This window comes from Muscardinus avellanarius, assembly GCF_963383645.1.
Source record: "Muscardinus avellanarius genome assembly, chromosome: 1".
NCBI classification, from domain to species: domain Eukaryota; kingdom Metazoa; phylum Chordata; class Mammalia; order Rodentia; family Gliridae; genus Muscardinus; species Muscardinus avellanarius.
In genome coordinates this window covers 117,323,864-117,346,063 of record NC_137786.1, presented here as the reverse complement: position 1 = coordinate 117,346,063, position 22,200 = coordinate 117,323,864, and the positions used below count along the sequence as shown (strand labels likewise).

General features: G+C 38.9%; 1 protein-coding gene and 1 pseudogene across 2 annotated transcripts in view; both read left to right on the top strand.

Annotated features, from left to right (window-relative positions):
- The window catches only part of SPIDR (scaffold protein involved in DNA repair), a gene marked incomplete at both ends in the record, with an annotated part of 357,325 nt that overhangs the window by 31,204 nt on the left and 303,921 nt on the right, over positions 1–22,200 (top strand). The gene's annotated exons all lie outside the window — the stretch shown is intronic.
- On the top strand, positions 7,614–8,740 carry LOC308271788 (ribonucleoside-diphosphate reductase subunit M2-like; annotated as a pseudogene). The gene has a single exon. The product of its transcript is annotated as a ribonucleoside-diphosphate reductase subunit M2-like (transcript).

The window sequence follows — 22,200 nt, the reverse complement described above, 5'->3', positions numbered from 1 at the left end:
GAACCCAGGGGCATTCTATCTCCGAGCTATACCCCCAGCCCTATTTTTTATTCTTTATTTTTGAAATGGGGTCTCAATAATTTGCAGAGGGTCTCACTAAGTAGATGAGGCTGTACGAAAACTGCAATCCTCATGTCTCAGCCTCCCAAATGCTAGGATTACAAGTGTGCACCACCACGCCCAACTGCCAAATTCTAACTATACATGTGTTGTGTTTCTTGGAATATAATCTGCTCAACTTTTTGAAGAAAAGCCCAATGGGAACCAAAGTCCACATCAGTAGCTTCTCTGGAGTGTTTAGGACATATAACAAATGTAGTTGATTATTGATGTGGTTTTCCAGATTGTTCTCTTGACAATACTTGTATTGCGTCTGGATTTTCAGTTTGATCAGTGTCTTCTAAGAATCATTCCTGTAGAGGGCAGTAGAGACATAGTAAGGAATTATCTCAGTAACAACATTTTTCAGAAATTGTGAAGGAAATTCTTTTTAGGTGAGCTTTGTTGTATAATTCTCATATACTTTATTTGGTGATTCCTATGCATATATAGGCTAATGCATATCAAATAACCCAAGTCAGGTTCAGGTATTTTTGTAAGAAGGTGAAGAGAAGCTGACTGGCACAAATAAAAGATCCAAAAGTAATTCATACAGATGTTTTTTTTGTTTGTTTTGTTTTGTGGTACTGGGGATTGAACCCAGTGATGTTCTACCTCTGAGCTATACCCCTCGTCCTTTTTTATTTGAAGCAGGGTCTCACTATTTTGTGGAGGGCCTCACTAGGTATCTGAGGCTGGTGGCCACAAACCTGTGATCCTCCTGTCTTAGCCTCTCAAGTACTAGGACTACAGGCATGTGCCCCTATAGCTGGCTTCAGGTAGTTTTAAAAAGAAAGCAATTATGTTTTTCAAATTTGAAATTTGAGTCAGACATGGTGTGCTTCGAATCCCAGTAGTTGGGAGGCTGAGACAGGAGGATGGCAGGTTTTGTGGCTATAGTTGGAGGTAGAATGCTCCTGGGTTCAATCCCCAGTACCACACATATGCACACAAAAGAAAAAAATAGGAAAGAAAGAAAGAAAACATATCTGTGTGTAGTGGTCCATACTTGTAATCTCAGTACTTGGGAAGCTGAGGCAGGGGGATTGCAAATTCGAGGACAGCCTTAGCAAACAGTACGACTTTTATTAATCTAATGAGATCTGTCTTCTAAATAAAAATAAAATAGGGCTGGAGTATAGTTTGGATGTTCCTGGGTTCAATCCCCATTGCTACCAAAAAAAAGTCTTATTTTCTTGTTTTCTAACTAAGAAGATATGATCAAGAATGAAGGCAAAATAAAGACATTTTTCAGGTAAATAAAAATTCAGAGGTTACATTGGAGGAGATCTATACTATAAGAAATGTTTAAGGAAATTCTTCAAGTTGAAAGAATGCGATACAAGATGAAAACAGATCTTTAGGAATGAAGAATATAGCAACTGGCAAATGTGTAGGTCTTTCCTTCTTTCAATTAAAAAAATTAGTGAGCTTGACAATTTATTCTTCTTTTTTCCTCTTCCTCCTCCTCCTATTGTTGTTGTTGTTGTTTTTGTTGTTGTTATTATTATTATTATTATCATCTACATTATTATTTTGCAGTACTGGGGATTGAACCCAGGGGCATTCTACCTCAAAGCTACACCCTCAACCCTATTTTTTAATCCTATTTATGTCTGAAACAGGGTCTCACTCAGTTGTGCCAACCGAAGTAACTTTGTTAAGCAGTATTTATTTCGATTCTCTAAGGCTAAGGCTAAAGACACACACACACACACACACACACACACACACACACACACACACACACACACGAAGGCAAAACAAAACAAAACTGAAGCCAGGAGTGGTGGAGCACGCTTGTAATACCAGTATTCGGGAGGCTGAAACAGGAGGATCTTGGTTCGCAGATAGCCTCAGCTACTTAGTGAGGCCGTTTGCAACTCAATGAGACCCTGGTTCAAAATAAAGAATAAAAATAGGTCTAGGGGTATAGCTTGGAGGTAGAATGCCCCTGGGTTCCATCCCTAGCACCACAAAATCAAAAAGCAGAAAGCACTGCACATAAACACTGAATTTATAGTTTCCAACTATGTGCCTTAGCAATTTGGGAATTACAGTGTATGTATACTGTAATCTAATAGATATATTTCATGTTGTAGATATTGAAAGCTATGTGGGAGAGAAAAAGCTAGAAATAAGTGATAGGGAAAGCTGGGATAAATCTTCTGGTATTAGATTGGAGCTTAATCAGTAGGAATTTAGTTTTTTTTCTTAAAGAGATTTTTTTATCCAAGTTGGTTGCAGTGGTGTGCCCTTCTAGTCCCAGCTCCTCAGTACTCAGGAGGCTAGGGCAGGAGAATTGTTTGAGCCCAGCTTGGGCAATGTAATGACACCCTGTCTCAAAAAATACATATATCCATATAGATAGATAAATGATTGATTGGTTTAGGAGGGAAGTATAATGATAAACATGGTGTGTATTGTTCCTGGTTTCTCCTCACTGAGGGAAGCTAGATTCAGGAAGTGACAACCACAAAACTAGAAGGAAGGGAATGGAGAGAGCCCTGTTTAGGATACCATGGTCAAAATTGTTTAAGGCAAGGTCCAGTGAGTGGTAAAAATTAGTGGGAAAATTTAATGAGATTTGTATGACTTTAAATGATTTCTCCCAATATTTATTAATTTCACAAAGCAAAATAGTAACTTTGAAGACATCTTTCTTAACTAAGTGATGAAAAAATAGAGGTATTGGTAGGTGTGGTAGTGCATGCCTGTAATCCCAGTACTTGGGAGGTTGAGACAAGAAGATCTCAGATTTGAGGCCAGTCTCAACAATTTAGTGAGGCTCTTAGCAACTTAGTGAGATCCTGTTCCTTTCTTACCTTCCTTCCTTTCTTCCTTTCTTTCTCTTTTGAAGTACAAGAATTGAACTCAGAGATATTTTAGAGCTACACCCCAGCCCTATTTTATTTTTTAATTTTCACACTAAGTTGGGTCGTACTAAGTTGCAGAAGGCTTCACAAGGTTGTTGAGGCTGGCCAAGAATCTGTGTTCCTCCTTTCTCAGCCTTCCAACCACTGGAATAACAGGCATGTGCTACGATGTCTGCTTGTTTCAAAATAAAAAATAAAATAGGGCTGGGAGTGTAGCCCAGATGCAGAATGCCCCTGGGCTCTATTCCCAGCACTGCCAGGGGGGTGTTCTCCAGTGTCACTAGCCAAGCGCACAGCACGGCATAGTGTGTAACCCCAGTGTGATCATGAGAAAACATTAGACCAACCCAGAACATGGGATATTCTAAAAAATACTGGCTCAACTCTCAAAGGCACCTACTTCATGAGAAATAAGGACTGCCACAGAGATGAGGCATAACAGCTAAATGCTATATGGGAACTTAGATTGGATCATGAAACAGAAAAAAGCTGGAAAAAAAGATTGAAACCTGTGGCTTATAGTATTCTACTGATGTTAATATTTTGTATTTCCTTATTGTTCCATTATTATGTAAGATAGTAATATTAGAATAAGCTGGATGAAGACTACTTTGAAATTCTCTAAACTGTCTTTGTATCTCTTCTGTCTCTCCAATTCTGTTTAAAAAGTGAAACAATTACTGTAGCAGGGAGTGGTCACACACCTGTAATCCCAGTATTTGGGAGGCTTAGACAGAATGATCACAGGTTCAAGGATAACCTCAGTAAACTAGTGAGACTCTTGGCAACCTAGAGAAATACTTTTCAAAAAAATTAAAAATAAATAGGGCTAGGGGTATAGCTAAGAGTTAGAATATCCCTGGGTTTAACCCCCAGTATTACAAAACAAAACAAAACACAAAATAGCTCTGGCCCATTGTTAACTTCTCTTTAGGTTACAGGGACCCCCTTCTATTCATGTATGTTGAACAAGTACTGTCTGCTTATGTGTGTATACATAGAGCCATGAAGGGAGAATGCTGTCTGTCTGTCTGTCTGTCTGTCTCTCTTTGTGGTGCTTGGAATTGAACCCAGGGGCATTCTATCTCTGAGCTATATTCCCAACCCTATTTTTTATTTTTTATTTGGAAACAGAGTCTCACTAAGTTGTGGAGGGCCTTACTAAGTAGCTGAGGCTGGCCTCAAAACCAGATCCTCCTGTTTCAGTCTCCTAAGTACTAGGATTACAATCGTGTACCACTATGCCTGGCTAGTACTTGGGATTCTAAGACAAGAGGATCACAGGCTCGAGGCCAGCCTTGGCAATTTAGGGAGACTCTTAGCAACTTAGTGAGACTGATTCAAAGTAAAAAATAAAATAGGTCTGGGTAAGTAGCTCAGAGGTAGAATTCTCCAGAGCTTATTCCTCAGTACCACAAAAACAAAACAAAACAAAAAAAGAAAACGTACTTATGTACTTTTTGTCTTTATCTAGAATCTATGCCATAAAAATATCATCCTAGTGTAATGCTTTGCATGCCTATTTTCTTTGGCCTGGACATTGGATATATATTGCTATAGGGTACAAGATCTGATTTCTTTTAACCACTAGCATTTTAAAAAATGGTGAAGAATTAAGGCTGAAAACTACAGAGTTGAAAGATGAAAGCAGGCATGAACATTTCTTACTTGGGTAGTGACTTCTTCCAGTATGGACTGTTGAATGTTTGTGGTTTGGACTTTGTTCACTCTAACTTGTGTATGTTTTCCCAAAGTACGAGAGACTGTGAACTACTTTTTCTAAAGGTTATGGAAAGTACCATTCTGTTACATACTGAGAATGGCACTTTAGGAGACCTGGAATTTGAACTAAGGGAAAAAGAGGATGGTAAAAATAATAGAAAAGATTATTATTTTCTTTGCCTTCTCATTTGCACCTTATCTTTGTGGCTGATTTAACATAACCTGTATGGCAATGACATACTTTATTACTTCTTACCTGCTGGAACTGCATCGCGTGACAGAGGTGAACCATGGCCCATATTTTTCTCTAGGGCTTTCTGCGGAAGTGAGTCAACATATTGTTTCTGGTTTTACTTGCTATCTCTCCCAAGTAGGCCAGCGTAGGGTGCTTTGGAATTTTCCAGGTACAGTGTTGGAGGAATAGTAGCATAGCATGGGTTTATAGAGTGTGCTTGGGAGAGAGTTGAAATGATTATTCAGGGAAGCATTTAAGTGACCAAAATGCAGTGAAAAAAAAACATTATTTGAAATGAGTATGTACCAAGCCCTGAAAAACCATTCTATATTTAAGTATCTTTTATTATTATATTTAAAAATTGATTTAAGATATGTACTGAGATTCTTCTTAGTGTGGATTTCAACACATTTTTTGTGTGCTTGTGCCAAGAACACTGTGTTCTGTTAAGTCATTCAGTGACGAAGATTGCTGGCTTGCTGCCAACCAGGGTCAAGTTCATTCAAATAAGTTTCAGTGTAGCTTCTGACTGAGGGAGGAATGTTCGTCATGTCTTTGCATGTTAGATGGGTCTGGGGAATTAGTTGTTTTAAAACAAGCTTATTAGTACTTTTGTTTTCCAGGGTTAAGCTTTTTTTCTCTTTTAAGCCTTTATATATAAGTAGTGCTTTGATACTGGTATCACATTCTTGTCTATTTGACAGCTTCCCATTGCTTCAACTGGTAAAATAATAGTTCTTTTAATCATGCTGGATTATATTCTACCAAACACCATATTGACTGCTCTGTCATTTAAGATATTACTCTATACCTTTAAAAACCAGAAAGTGAGCCAGGCATGGTGAGCATGCTTGTAATCCCAGCATTCAGGAGGCTGAGACCAGAGGGTCGTGGTTTGCAGACAGCCTAAGCTACTTAGTGAGGCCCTCTGCAACTCAGTGAGACCCTGTATCAAAATAAAGAATAAAAAATAGGGTTGGGGTGTATCTTGGAGGTTCAATGCCCCTGGGTTCCATCTCCAGACCCTCCCCAATATAAAAATAAATTAAAAAAACCCCCAAAACACAATGAAGCTGGGTGTGGCGACGCACATTTGTAATCCCAGCATTTGTGAGTTTGGGACAGGAGGATCGTGGTTTGCGGCCAGCCTCAGCTACTTAGTGAGGCCCTTTGCAATTTAGTGAGACCCTGTTTCAAAATAAAGAATAAAAAAATAGGGTTGGGGATGTAGCTCAGAGGTAGAATGCCCCTGGGTTCCATCCTCAGTACTGCAAAAAAAAAAAAAAAAAAAAAACCAACCCAGAAAACCCAAAACAAACACAATGAGTACACAGAAAGTAAATAATTAAATTAATTGTACCATTCATTTGGTATTTAGAAATTTTGCCTGAAAATTGCACGTATTTAAGCAAAAGTTCTTTAAAAATACTTGCATATGTGTGAGTAAACAAACATGTCATGCTTTTTATTAGCTCACTATAGTCTTAGAAAATAACTTTTTTTCCCCTACTTACTGCAATAGTTAAGTAGTAAGTTTATGTTGATATTGATGAAGTTTTTTTTTTTTTATTTTGTGGTACTGGGGGGTGGAACCCAGGGGCTTTCTACCTCTAGGCTATACTCCCAGACCTATTTTATACTTTATTTGGAAATAGGATCTCACTAAGTTGCTGAGAGCCTCACTAAATAGCTGACGCTGGCTTTGAACCTGCGTGATCCTCTTGTCTCAGCCTCCCACGTGCATGTGCCACCAGGCCTGTCTTGATGAAGATTTTTGAAGAAGCCTTGCTTTATTGCTAGTTGGAGTATATGACTTTTTTTTGGAGGAAGTAATATCTAGTAATGTGGCTGTTTGTGATAGGTTACTCTATCTTTCTTATTCAGGAATGCCTTTCTGGCAGGCATTGAGGCCTTTCACCAGGGAGTTAAACCTAACCAGTGAATGGGTAACAGTCACAGTCAGAATCAGTAACAATGGACTGTTTAAAACTATTTTATATTACACATACACAAGTGAATCAATTAAATTACCAGTGTATACTTTTAATTTTAAATACAGTGTACCACAAGTATTTAAAATTAAACATATCATTGAAAACCTATATTATAGCTGTTCTTTGGGGGACATTTTTCTGTATGGGTTACATTGACTGGGCTTTTTTTTTAATTGTTTGAGTGGGCTTTTTTTTGTGTGTGTGTTGGTACTAGGAATGGAACAGGGGCATTCTACCTCTGAGCTATACCCCCAGCCCTATTTTACTCATTCTACCTCTGAGCTATACTCCCAGCCCTATTTTACTCATTTTTATTTTGAAACAAGGACCTAAATTGCCAAGGCTGGCTTTGAACTTGTGATCCTCCTGTCTCAGCCTCCTAAGTACTGGGCTTACAAGGGTGTGCCACCACACCCAGTTTGACCGGACTTCTTAAAATCAGAGTTCAGTGATATATGAACATTAAATCATTAAATCTTTCTTTGAGTACTTGGGAAGCTGAGATAGAAGGATAGTGGTTCATGAATGGCTTCAGCTACTTAGTGAGGCCCTTCACAACTTAGTGATACCTCATTTCAAAATAAAGAATAAAAAAATAGGGAGTGCCTGGGATTCCAGCTGCTGCATTCCTTATACTCCTGCACCTCTGCCACTGCGACCATCACCACCACCACTACTACCACCACCATGCTCTCCATCTGTGTTCCACTCGCCACCATTGCGGACTAGTAGCAGCTGCAGCTCTCACCACTCAAGGGTCTCAGCCTGGCAGACAAGGAGAACACGTGCCCAACCCTCAGCTGGACCCACGTCCTGGCCAGCAAGACGGTGAGGAGGATCATCCGTGAGGAGGATCATCCAGGAGCCCGCTGAGCAGAAAACTAAAGTACCTGCCCCCGGTGTGGAAGAACCACTACTGAAAGAAAAACTCCCTGCCGCTTCATCATCTTTCCTATCAAATACCATGATATCTGGCAGATGTATAAGAAAGCTTCCTTTTAGACAGCCAAAGAGGTAGCTCTTTGCAAGGACATTTAGCACTGGGGAGCCCTGAAGCCTGAGGAGGGATATTTTATATCACATGTTCTAGCTTTCTCTGCAGCAAGTGATGGCATAGTCGATGAAACTTGGTAGAGTGATTTAGTCTAGAAGTTCAAATTACAGAAGCCTGCTGTTTCTGTGGGCTCAAATTGCCATGGAAAACATATATTCTGAAATGTACAGTCTCCTTATTGACATTTACATTAAAGTTTCCAAAGGGAATCCCTTTTCAATGCCCTTGAAACCATGCTGCGTGTGAAGAAGAAAGCACACTGGGATTTAGAGGCCACCTACAGAGGACCTGTTGTAGCCTTTGCTTCCATATGGAAAGAATCTTCTTCCAGGTCTTTTGCATCAATATTCTGGGTCAAGAAACAAGGACTGATGGCCAGCTTCACATTTTCCATTGAAATTATTAGCAGAGATAAAAGGTTACACTGAGATTTTGCCTGTCTGATGTTCAAGCACCTGCTATACACACCATCGGAGCAGAGAGTACAAGAAATATTCAACACTGTTAGGATAGAGCTGGAGTTCCTCACCAAGGCCTTGTCTGTGAAAGCTCATTGGGATGAATTGCACTTTAATGAAGCAGTACATTGATTTTTGTGGCAGACAGGCTTCTGCTGGAACTGGGTTTTAGAAAGGTGTTCAAAGTTGAAAATCCATTTGATTTAATGGAGAATATTTTGCTGGAAGGGAAGACTAACTTCTTTGAGAAGAGAGTAGGTGAGTATCAGAGTATGGGAGTGATATCGAGTCCAAAAGACTGACTTCTAAATGAACCGAACATGTGCTCTTATTTTGCTGATTTCACTCCCCTCCCTTGTCATAAAAAAGAAATTAGCTAAGCCGGGCGTGGTGGCTCGCGCTTGGGAGGCTGAGACAGGAGGATCGTGCAGGTTCGAAGCCAGCCTCGCTGGCTTAAGAGACCCTGTTTCCAAATAAAATATAAAATAGGTCTGGGAGTATAGCCCAGAGGCAGAAGGCCCCTGGGTTCCATCCCCAGGACCACCCAAAAAAAAAAAAAAAAAAAACCAAAAAAAAAAAAACTAAAATGAATCAACCAGGCACATTTTACCATGAGTTGTCTCTAATGTTCATCAAATGACATCAGTAAAACTGTGTAGCCACCTCAAGTCAATCCTGTTTATTAGTGATGCTAGTGGTATCACTAGAAAGAAAGGACAATTAAAGCAAAGGGGACTTGTATTTGATGGGCTATCTTGTCCTTGGCTTTTTTTTTTTTTTAATTTTATTTTATTGGTGCACTGTATTCATACATCATAGTGGGATACAAACTTTTGTAGACATACATGCACACATCGCCCAGTCATCCCCCACCCGATCCCCACCCCATTCTCTCCCCATCCCTCCCTCCCATGCTTGGCTTAGTGGTTGACATCTAGTATTATAGCAATTTATCCAAAATTAAAAATGATAATCTCACATAACAGTTTTATTTGTCTGATACAAAGCTTTTGATGTCTTAAAGATAACATTTCAATATTTCTTTTTGCTTTCTTTCTTACCAGAGAATATTTTTTTCTTTTTTTTTAGGTGAAACTATCATATATTTATTTTTCAGAAAAAAATCTATCCTGATATGGAATATGGACTCTAGATACCCAAAACAATCTCGAAGCAAAAACAAAGCTAGAAGATGTATATTTTCTGATTTCAAACCATATAAAGCTACAATAATTGAAACAGTGTAGTACTGTTCTAAAGGCAGATATATAGACCATTGGAGTTAAATACAAGCCTAGAGCTAACTTCTTCCCTATATTGTCAAGTTATTTTTGACAAGGTCTCCACGAAGATTTGGTGGTGGAAATAATAATCTTTTAACTAAATATTGTTGAAAATAATAATTACATGGAAAAGAATAAAATTGGACCCTTACCTAATCCCACATACAAGTATTAACTCAAACTAGATAAAAGACCTAAATATAAATCTTAAGACTATAAACTTTTAGGAGAAAATCTGGGTCATAAAACCTCACAACATTGAAATTGGCAGTGATTTCTTGGATATGATTTCAATGGCACAGGCAACAGAAGAATATACAAACTCCCTAAAAAATAAAAGAAAATATTGTATATCCAAAGACAATGTAAACAGGGTTAAAAGTTACTAATAGAATTGGATAAAATATTTCCAAATGCTATATCTGAAGGTATATTAATATTCCAACTAGAAATCCTAAAAATTAACAACAATAAAGGCAAACAATACAATTTAGAGATAGGTAAAAGACTAACATAAATAATGAATCTCCACAGATAACCAATCTTAGTTGTCTGTTGGATGGAAAATCTTGTTTCTCTGGTTCTGGTGAGTGTTACCTATTTCTTCTTTGTAGTTAATCTCTTTGAGTATTTTCTCTAGCGCTGGTTTTGAAGACATAAATTCCTTCAGTTTCTGTTTGTCATGGAAGCTTCTTATTTCTCCATCTAATTTGATAGAAAGTTTTGCTGGATAGGAAATTTTTGGCTGGAAGTTGTTTTCTTTCAGAGTTTGGAATATGTTACTCCAAGCCCTTCTGGCTCTCATGACTTGGTTTGGGAAGTCTGGAGTGATTCTAATTGGTTTGCCTCTGAATGTCACTTGGCCCTTTGTTTTTGTTGCCTTTAAGATTCTCTGCTTGGCTTCCACATTGGTCATTTTGACAATTATATGGCGTGGGGATCCTCTTCTCGGATCCTGTCTAAAGGGAGTTCTATAAGTTTCCTTGGATCTGTGTATCAACCTCTTGCTCTATATTTGGAAAATTTTCTGCTATTACTTCCTTGAAGAGATTGTTGATCCCTTTGGTATCACTTTCTTTTCCCTCCTCTATTCCAATTATTCTTAGGTTAGCTCTCTTAAGATGGGCCCATATTTCTTCAATGTCAGATTCCTGCTGTTGGATATCTTTTTCTAGATTAGAAACTATGCATTCATTTTTGGATTGCTCATCTTCTAAGAGCGAGATTCTGTTCTCCATGTGGTCTAATCGGTTGTTTGTGCTTTGAATTGAGGCCTTTACTTCATTAATTGCATCCTTTATCTCTTTTTGGCTCTCTCTGAGTTCTTTTCGAAGCACCTCTATTATTTCTACAGTTATTTTCCTGATTTGATCTTCTAGAAATCTCTGATTTTCTGTTTTATCAGGTTCTGATGTTGTGGGGTTGTGCACATTCATTACTCAGTGTTATTCCTCTTTCCCATGATTTCGGAGGTTTGTGCCTTCTCTGGGTTCTTCCCTTGGGTCACTATGGCTTCACTTAAGGTGCTCTGGATCTCGAGTCTGTATTATCTCAGACCCTACTACTCCTTTACTGGGTTGTATCACAGAGTCTCCGACCCAGGGAGTCGATAGAGGCTGCTTTAAACTATGGGGGGTGCCAGGTTGCACGCTCTCCTATGGTGTGATATCTCTGCCACCACCACTCCCTCACTGGGTCAAGTCCCAGGAGGCACAATACTGGGATTTCTCCTCTGTGGCCCGAAATTTGACTCACCGTTCTTGAGTACGTAGATGTAGCTGTACTGGACTCGGTGAATTCACTGCTGCTGCCGCCGCCGGTGGCAATATGGCGCCTCTGCCACGCCCTCGGCCATGAGGCTGGCGTATTTTTTCTTCTCTGGTTTTGATTTCCACTCTGAATCCCTGCAGCGTGTGCTGAGCTCAGCCACTGGGAGCTTTAAATGCTGTCTGAGCCGAAAGATCCCGCCTGGCTGTTCCGCATCGGCTCACCTCGGCTTGCTGTAGCCGTCCGCTGAGTTCGCCGCTGCCGCCGGCAGTATGGCGCTGCTGCCGCGTCCTCGGGCGCGTGTGTCTCCTCTGTGGCCCTGAGCTCTGTTCTCAGTCCGCTTTCTCTCTGGTGCCTGGTGGTTTTTTTGTTTTTCTGGTGATGGTGTTTTCTGGCTATGAAAGGCTCTCTTTTTGTGGTAATGGAGATTGGTTGTTAGCGGGACTCTTAAGCCCCGCTTTTCTCGGTCGCCATCTTCCCGGAAGTCCCCCTCTTGTCCTTGGCTTTTGTAAGCAGGCTGGCCAGCTGTGATCTTACCATAGCACTACCTGTGGCACAGAGCTTTAAAGTTAAGGGGCTCTCAAACTTGATCCAGCAGGATCAAACATTCTTTGATTGCCACCAGGCAGTTAGGCTTACTGTTTCAAAGGAGACTTTAATGTTTAGTTAGTTTGTAAATAAAATGGGCACTTTACATACAAATAAACATTGTCCTGTTGAGGGAATAGCCTGTTTACTTAGTGTCTATACCAAATAAAATGTTTTATTTACCACTCTTGGGAACCAATTCAGTTTACTAAGTGACTGAAAGTAGTTAAACTTGGAAAAAAAAAAAAAACGTAGTTAAACTTGTGTTGGTTAGCTGGGTATGGTGGCACATGCTTGTAATCCCAGCATTTGGGAGACTGAGACAGGAGGATCATGGTTTGAGGACAGCCTCAGCTACTACTTAGTGAGCTCCTTTGCAACTCAGTGAGAACTTGTATCAAAAATAAAAGATTAAGATATAGGACTGGGGGTGTAGCTTGGATGTAGAATGCCCCTGGGTTCCATCCCCAGTACCACAAAACAAAAAACAAACAAACAAACAAAAAACAAAAAAACTTGCGTTGGCTAAGCATATGATTTCCAAGTTTTTTTTTACTTTAGTGAATTGAAATATTCTTTAATCAACTTTAAGTCAGTCCTGTGTATACCTTGTGCCAGACTGGTCATATTTTTTAGGCTTTTATTATGTAGCCCAGCTACAGTATTATGGTATCTCCTATCCAATTGTATAATGTCTTTCAGGGTAAGAGCTTTTAACTTAAGTCATCAAGAATTGAGGTGTGATTTGGGCAGCTAGTGACCCAGGTCTTATATGTGTGAGGGGCAATATCATTCTCTTTCTTAAGTGGTACTTAACCCAATTGCTAGTTGGTATAAGTAGACTTTTGAAAGGTCTTTGTGGGTAAGATCTAAGACAGTATTAAAAATTTAAAAATCTTCCTTGAACAAAATGACTAAGTGTTCCTGTTAAGTGGTAAAACCAGGACTGAAGTTGGCTCTCCAAAATGTTGTGTTTTCTGATTTTGTTAAGTGGGTACATTGAAACTTGATCCAATCTTCTTATTTTGTCCATGTCTCTTATGTTAGAAAATGTTATTTTACTATATATGTCCTTTTAAATTTTAACTACTTGCATTTTGGAAATAATCACCCAATATTGAAGTTAAGACATTGTTCACTGTAATTCTAACATTTGCCTAAATATGAGTGTCACCCAGTAAAATTTTTAACTCTTAGTAGAAAACTAGTACTATATGAGCTATTAGGTATGTGTTCCACTCAAATGTTAATTTTGGATGGGTCTATAAATAGATAGTAGAGCTAGCTTGAATTGACCTGTCTTTTGGGGGAGAAAAAAAGCCAAGATGTTACATGGATTAAGGTACATGGATGAAGTTGGTTCTTTGGCCCCATTTACTAACAGCTTGTGTTATGTATTAGCTGTTTGACCACTGATTAGTTTCCTTTCTTTCTTGTATAGTCAATTTTTCAATTCCTGTAATAGAGGACTCTCCTATCATTTAAATCATTGTTGCTTAAAGTTAATAAATCCAGGTTATGTGGTCTTCAAAAAAGTAGGGCTGAGGGTGTAGTTCAGAGGTAGAATGCCCCTGGGTTTCATAAAACCCCAGTATTACAATTAAAAAAAAAATCTTCCTTTGTCAAAAATGTTCATTTATTGCTCTTCTAAGTTCCTGAACAGTATTAAATATTTTAAAATGTAGATTGGATATGTATGAATTTCTTAGAAAACCTTTGAATATCAAATGTGGGAAGACTTATTTTTGTTTTTCTGTCACCTCCATCCTCAAGTGGATGTTTCAATTTTAGTTAAAAGTTGGGTTTGATAAAGACTTAGAAAAAAGGCATTCAAAGGTTCCCAAAGTTTGAGAAATGTTTAAGGAGATGGAAATGCAAATTGCCCTTACTTTATAATTACCCATTGTATATGTAGATCAACTTCTTACACCATAGCCCATAAATATGCACACAGTTGTGTTTGGGTATTGCATCATGAGAGTACACTTGGAGCTTCCATAGTGACCTTTGTCACAGCTCTTGCTAATTGTTGCCTTACTTATTCTCTCCCTAGTAAAACTGCAAGTTCTTTGAGAACCAGAATTATTGTGAATGAGTGAGAAAATGAATGAGTGCAGTAGAGACAAGACATGCAGACAGATAGTGGCAGAAATTGAAAAAACAAAACCTGGTGGCAAACACTTACATACTCATGAGTTAATAGGAGTTAAATAACCTATATGTATAGTAAAAGCATAGCTAGATATAACTGTTTAAGTGTTCTGATGAAAGTAGAATTGATAATATTATAATTTTTTATTTCATTAAACTTCTCCAGTTTGTTTCAGGGTAGTTTTACTCCTTCACTCCTGAAAAACTGTGATGGGATCAAGTTAAGGGATCTGGGCTGCTGTCCTGTAGATTAGCTTTTCACTTAGTGAATGCTTCCTGAGTGCTCACCAGTGCTGAAGCTCTTAGCATGCTTGAGAGTACTTAACCAAGCCAGGGTTGGTGGTGCACTCTTATAATCTCAGTACATGAGAGGCTGAGACAGGAGAATTAAAGGTTTGTGCCCAGTCTCAGTACTTAATGAGGCCATCTGCAGCTTAGTAAAAACCTGTTTCAAAATAAAGAATAAAAAATAAGACTAGGTTGTAGCACAGAGGTAGAATGTCCCTCTGTTCAATCCTTAGTACCGCACCCCCCAAAAAAAGAGAATACTTAACCAAATGTATTTCCTGATAGAATCAGAATATTCAATCATGAGAAAGATTTCACATTGAATTAGGAAAAATAGTTAAAGAAATTATTGTTTTTAACATGCATGATCACATGTCTTGGTCATTTGAAAACCTATTACCAGGATTTTATATGATAATTAAACTTGACTGAGGCTGCTCATTAACAAAGCTAACATGTCCCATGAATTAAATATGTGGCTATAATTTGTATGCCATATTTCTAGGAGAAATTTTAATGCAAAACATTACCGAGCATACAGCACATTTGCAGTGGGTGGTAGTGAAGAGGGGGCTTTGCATCTGTTACCTAAAGTAAGCCCATTTTTTTTGGGGGGGTACAGTACTAGGGATGGAACCCAGGGACATTCTATCTCCGAGCTATACCCCCAGTCCTATTTTTTATTCTTCATTTTGAAACAGGGTCATGCTGAGTTGCAAAGGACCTCACTAAATAGCTAAGGCTGTCCTTGAACTGTGATCCTCCTGTCTCAGCCTCCCAAAATGCTGGGATTACAAGCGTGCATCATCATGCCTGGCAAGTAAGCCCAATATGAACGTAAAATTATAGGAAAATTTGGATATTGAAATAATAATAATAATAATATTATTATAATATTATTATTATTATTGTTGGTACTGGGGATGGAATCCTTCTACTTCTGGGCTACACTCCCAGACCTATTTTTTTTTATATTTTGTTTGGAAACAGGGTCTCTTAAGACAGTGAGGCTGGCTTCAAACCTGTGCAATCCTCCTTTCTCCGCTTCCCAAGTGCAGGGATTACAAGTGTGTGCCACCACACCCAGCTTGAACTTTCTTTTTAAAAAAGTCTTGTACAGAGCCGGGCATGGTGGCACACCCTTGTAGTCCCAGTATTTGGGAGGCTGAAACAGGAGGATCACAGGTTTGAGGATAGCTTCAGCAAGTGGTGAGAGTCTCATCAACCTAGTGAGACCCTGTTTCAAAATAAAAATAAAATAGGACTGGGGATGTAGCTCAGAGGTAGAATGCCCTGGGTTTAATCCCCAGTATCAATCAATCAATCAATCAATCAGTCTCATACAGTAATAGCAGCTACCACTATGTGGGCATCTACCTACAGAATCTATTTTACATATTTTCTCATTTTCCACAGTGACCTGTGGAAGGGTATTACTGTCTTGACTTTGCATATAGGATAACTTGTCTTTGTCTTAAATCATTAGAAAACTTGGGCGGGATTACTTTGCTGGTAAGGGGCAGAGTGAGGACAGTTATCTTCAAATTAGCTCATAAGAGGAATTCTTTAGTATTCTACTAGTCAGTTAAAGGTAACTATTTATGTAAAACACTTTCTTAAGTAGGAAATTAAGGAATAAAGGAAAGATTATATAAATTTATCAACCAGGCTTATAAAGGAATAGTTAGCTTTTTATGGTACCTTGATTCTTGTTCATTTTAGAGTTTTGCATTAAAATTTCTGGGCCTAGCTAGGCGTGGTCATGTATGCCTATAATCCCAGTACTTGGGAAGCTAAGGCAGGAGGATGATAGGTTTGAGGCCAGCCTTGGCAATTTAGCAAGGCCCTCTGCAACTTAGTGAGATTCTGTTTCAAAATAAATAAATAAAGCTGGGTGTGGTGGCACATGTTTGTAATTCCAGTACTTGGGGGAGGCTGAGGCAGGAGTATTAAAGGTTTAAAGCCAGCCTCAGCAACACAGACTCTCAGCAACCTAGCAAGACCCTGTTTCAAAAATAAAATAAAATAAAATAAAATAAAATAAAATAAAATAAAATGGGGCTGGAAGTATAGCTCAAAGGTTGAGTTCCCCCAGGTTCAATCTGTAGCACATGAATAAATAAATAAGTAAATAAGTAAATAAATAAACAAATAGCTGTAGCTCAGAGGTAGAACACCCTGGGTTCAATTCCCTGTACTCCCTCCCACCATCACCTAAAAATGAGATTCTGGGCCTTGGTGCACTTTGGTATTTGGATCTGAAAGAGGGAAAATCATTTCACCAGGTTCCCATGTTCCAACACCCACTCTTTCTAGATACCTGTCAGAACTTGCTATGTTTATCTGGCCTGTGTGGGAGACTATTAGTACTCTTCTCTTTCTTGGTGTCTTGTGGTTACCTGAGAATTCTGCCATGTTCTAGTCTGTCTGCTCAGAGAGAGCACTGAGTAGGGGGTGGAGGATGCCTCAGAGGTGCAGAAAATTTGCTCAAGTCAAAGTCTTTCATTGACCTTACTTTTGCTTCCATCACCTTGCTTTGGTCATTGGTTACATTCTCTCTGGGGTATGATGGAACAAGATAGCATTTATTTTCCTAGACTTATGTTTTTTAGTTCTTTTAATTGGGCTGAGCTTCTATGAAGAAAAGCACAACAGATCTCATGTTCATTCCAATAATATGTACCTTTGTTTTATTTTTCACTCATAAGAAAAAAATTTGAAGTCTGAACTTTGGAGTTCTAAAAAAAAAATCAGAGAAGGAAATAGGAAATAAAGAGAAAGAAAAGACTTATACATGTTTATTGTGTAGTGTTTTAAGGCCTTGTGAAAGTCAGAAAGTGATATTTGATGTATTTATTTGTGCCATCAGCAGGCTTGTGGGTGTTTAGTCACTGAATAAGTGTGACTAAAATTTTGCTCTCCAACTCAGTGAGACTTAGCATTTTTATTTACATCTGCTAATAAGCAAACTGGCTATATGGCAGACCGTTTTATTTTTTAATTTTAATTTAATTTTTAAATTATTTTATTTTGCAGTAATGGGGATGAAACCTAGGGGCATTCTATCTCCACGCTACACCCCCAGCCCTATTATTTATTCTTCATTTTGAAACAGTGGCTCACTGAGTTGCAAAGGGCCTCACTAAGTAGCTGAGGCTGTCCTTGAACCACGATCCTCTGATCTTAGCCTCCCAAATGCTGGGATTAAAAGCATGCACACACCCTGCCTGGCTTATATTTTAATTTTTAAAGAAATATTGGGAAATTATCTGTTTCCCCCTAAATAACCTTATGTTAGACATGATCGATTTGCAATGTTCACTCCCACCTGAGTTTAGCTCATTTTCCTGAAGTGTTAGGATCTATCACCTGATACTCTTTTTTTTTTTTTTTAACCTCTTTTGGGGCTTGAACTTAGGGGCATTCTATCTCCCAGTTACACCTCCAACCCTATTTTTTACTCTTTGTTTTGAAACAGGGTCTCACTAAGTTGTGGAGGGCCTCACTAGGTAATTAAACCTGGCTGTGAACCTGTGATCGCAAGTACTGGCATTACAAGCATGCACCACAACACCTGTCATATCACCAGATATTCTTTTTTTTTTTTTTTTAATGATACTGGGGATGGAACTCAGAGGCATTCTACCTCCAAGGTACACCCCCCGGCCCTAATTTATTCTTTATTTTGAAACGGGGTTTCACTGAGTTGCAAAGGCCGTCACTAAGTAGCTGAGGTTGTCTGCAAACCGCGATCCTCCTGTCTCAGCCTCCCGAATGTTGGGATTACAAGTGTGCACCACCACAATTGGCACCAGACATTCTTAAGGCTAAGATCTCCCCAGAACTTTCCTACACAGTCTTGTGAAGAGAAAAATGGTGAAATAAAGCCATGCTGTTCTTCTTTATCGTTCACTCTAGTCATGCCATGGCATTGGTTTAGCGTATCCAATTAGAATGTGTTTCTTAGTTCAAAAGCGTTACCCTTGAGGTGGGCATGGTGGTGCATGCTTGTAATCCCAGTATTTGGGAGTGTGAGACAGGAGGTTTGTGGTTCGAGGACAGCCTCGCTACTTATTGAGTCCCTTTTCAACTCATTGTGACCCTGTTTCAAAATAAAGAATAATAAAAAAAATAGGGCTGGGGGTGTATCTCAGAGGTAGAATAACCTTGGGTTCAATCCTCCTGCACTGCAAGAAAAAAAAAAAGAAAGAAAAAGAAAAGAAAAAAGAGCATTACTCTTGTATTAGGTCAATGGGAAAATTGAAAATATCTTACTTTTGCAAAATGTGTTTCTTTAAATTTTTATTGGCTTTAATATGCTGATACTTACATTTAGGAATTTAGGATATAGGATATGCATACATACATATACACACTTTTCTTTTTTGGTAGTGGGAATTGAATCCAGAGACACATTCCCAGCCTGATTTTAATTTATTTGGAAACAGTCTCAATAGATTGCTGAGAGGCTTGCAAACTTGCTGAGACTGGCTTCAAACTTGTGATCCTCCTGTCTCAACCTCCCAAGTACTGGGATTGCAAGCATGTGCCTCCATGCCTGGTTTCATACACACACCTTACAGAGTTTTCTCATTTTATTTTTTCTCCATTAGAAAATAACATTATTGGCCAGGCATGGTGGCACATGCTTGTAATCCCAGTACTTGAAATATGAGACAGGAGATCGCAGGTTTGTAGCCAGCCTCAGCAACTTGTAAAGTCCTCTACAACTTAGTGAGACTATTTCAAAATAAAGAATAAAAACTAGGACTGATAGGACTGAGGGTGTAGCTCAAGGTAGAATGTCCCTGTGTTCAATTCCCAGTAAGGCAAAAAAAAAAAAAAAAAAAAAAGAAAGAAAAATCACAATTTCTACCTGGCAACTACAGGAAACTTATTTATTTAAATAACATCTATTTTCTTTCTTTTTTTTTTTTTTTGGCGGTACTGGGGATAGAAACTAGGGGCATTCTACCTCTGAGGTACACACAGCCCTATTTTTTTATTCTTTATTTTGAAACAAGGTCTCACTAAGTTGCGGAGAGCCTCACTAAGTAGCCGAGGCTGTCCACAAACCTGCAATCCTTCTGTCTCAGCCTTCCAAGTACTGGGATTACAAGCGTGCGCCATTACACCAGGCTAAGAGCATGTATTTTCTTCTTAAGATACTGACAATAGTATGACTGGGATTTCATAGACATGATGGAAATGAGCAGAGATTTCAGACCCTTCAACTTGTATACATTTTTGGGTACTGTTTTATTTTTTATTTATTTAATTTATTTTTTATTTTTTATTTTTTTGGTGGTACTAGGGTTCCTGGAAGCTCTTCTACCTCCGGGCTACACTCCCAGACCTATTTTATTTTTGGAAACAGGGTCTCTTAAGCCAGCACTGCTGGCTTCGAACCTGTGCAATCTTCCTGTCTCTGCCTCCCAAGCGCGGGGATTACAAGCGTGCGTCACCATGCCCGACCCTTGGGTACTGTTTTATATTACTTATCTGGGCACATTCTATAAAAAACTTCTATCACCTTTCTTATTTTATTGGAACAAAATTTTTAGTTTCAAACTGTGACAGGGGTCTCTCTTCTGGAAAGTGCCTTGGGCCAACACCTCTGCTTGCTTGGGAATCTGGGTCCTGTGTTTGTGCATCAGAGTGTGTGATGATACAACCTTTTCTTTTATTATCCCTAAAGGGGCAAACACAAAGAGGAGCTGATGAACACAGTAGAGTGATCTTATGTTTTAGTTTTTCTGCAGGTCTGTGGATAGTAGATGAATTTGTTTACATTCATTTTTCATATTTCTAGAGAATCAACATAACCAGTGCAAATGTACTTAAGGGAGATTTTGATCACTCAACATTGTGCCCTGCAGAGTTTATAATTGTTCTATAATTTGGTATAGAACGCATCTCATTTCTAAAGAAAGAATTGTCATTATTTCTATGTGTTATGTGTACATTTTGTGTGTTAAGAATAAATGGTGGTTTTCATTTCAAAATGTGCCTCTAGCTGCTGCTGCCTCCTCCACTAAAACACAGATCCCCAATAACAATAAGCTTATGATGTGACGAGAATTGGCTTTCGTACCATCTTAGTGGTATAAGTGGTGGCACACGCTTATAATCTGAGTACTTGGGAGGGTAAGACAGGAGGAGGGTAAGACAGGAGGATCATAGATTTAAAGACAACCTCAGCAAATAGTGAGACTCTCATCAATCTAGTGAGACCTTGTTTCAAACTAAACATCAAATAGGGCTAGGGGTGTAGCTTGGAGGTAAAATGCCTCTGGGCTCAATCCCCAGACATACACACACACCCCTCTTTCAGAAACCTGAAATGATTTATCACTCTCACAGAAATAGTAATCTGGCTTTCCCAGAAGAGGCAACAAAAATTAGCCTCTATTGTGTGGCTAGTGATTTGTCTCCTATTTCTCAGTAGTCTCTAAGCAGCCAAACTATTAGTCTTAATTATAAATAGTGAGGTTAGAGACACTTTTTCTGCTGAACCTATTTGTTATTTATTCATGTTAACTATATAACCTATTCATGTTAACTATAAACCTAAGCTCCAGAGCAGGAGGCCTGGGAATGCCTGTGCACCCAGGTAAGTGGCACAGACCAGGAGGCCCAGGGGTTTTGCCACCCTGGAGAGGCAACCCTGGTCTAGCATCAGGTTGGCTTCAGCTAGAGTGGCCTCTTATGAATATGACTCCAGAATTGCCAGATCCCCTCAATTTCAGAAGGGGTAGCTATCCAGATCTTTACAGGAGAACTTCCAGTTTCTAGATGTTGGCAGCTAATTCAAATGAAAGGGAAAAAAGAAAAGTGTATAGGGCTTTGAGGTATCTGTGGTGTCTTTAGCCTTGTCCTTGACACTGCTGGGTTACAAATATTGCTTTGGTGCTGTTAGTTCATAACAGCACAATGGATCTAGCCAATATTAATCTCATGTGTATGGTGAGCATTTCATATTTTTCTTAAATGCAGTTGTACTTTTTAGTTTTGAAATAGACATGATTAATACTTATGAAAGTATTTTAAAAAGTACAACTGACATGACCACAGTGACCTACTAGAAGGTAGATCTCAGCGCTATGATCTCAGCTAGGTCTGTAACCTCTGACCCCAGTTTTGTCATCTTTAAAATGGGAATAGGAGCCAGATGCATTGGCAGATGTCTGTAATCCCAGTATTTAGGAGCCTGAGATAGGAGGATCATAGTTTCAAGGATAGCCTCAGCAACTTAGTGAGGCCTTCACAACGTAGGGAGTCCGTGTCCTAAAGTAAATGTAAAAAATAGGGCTGGGGGCGTAGCTCAGAAGTAGAATTCCTCCACGTTCAATCCCCAGTATCACAAAATGAATGAGTAAATAAATAAGTAAATAGCATAAAATGAGAATAGTAGTATCTACTTTTAGATCTTGTGATTTTTAAATGAGGCAACAGGAGCAGGAAACTGCTTTATAAATTATAAAGCACTATATGAATTTGTTATGGCAATAAATTATTTTTTTTTATTAAGAATTTTGTTCAGCATAATGCTTCCTTCTATCCATTTGATCATTAGGATGCTCATCTGCATTATTGGGTTTGTAACATATAATACCTTGCAGGAAGGGTCTGGGTGGGGCTGGGACTCCACCAAACCAGGACAGGCTTGGCCTAGATGAAGCTGG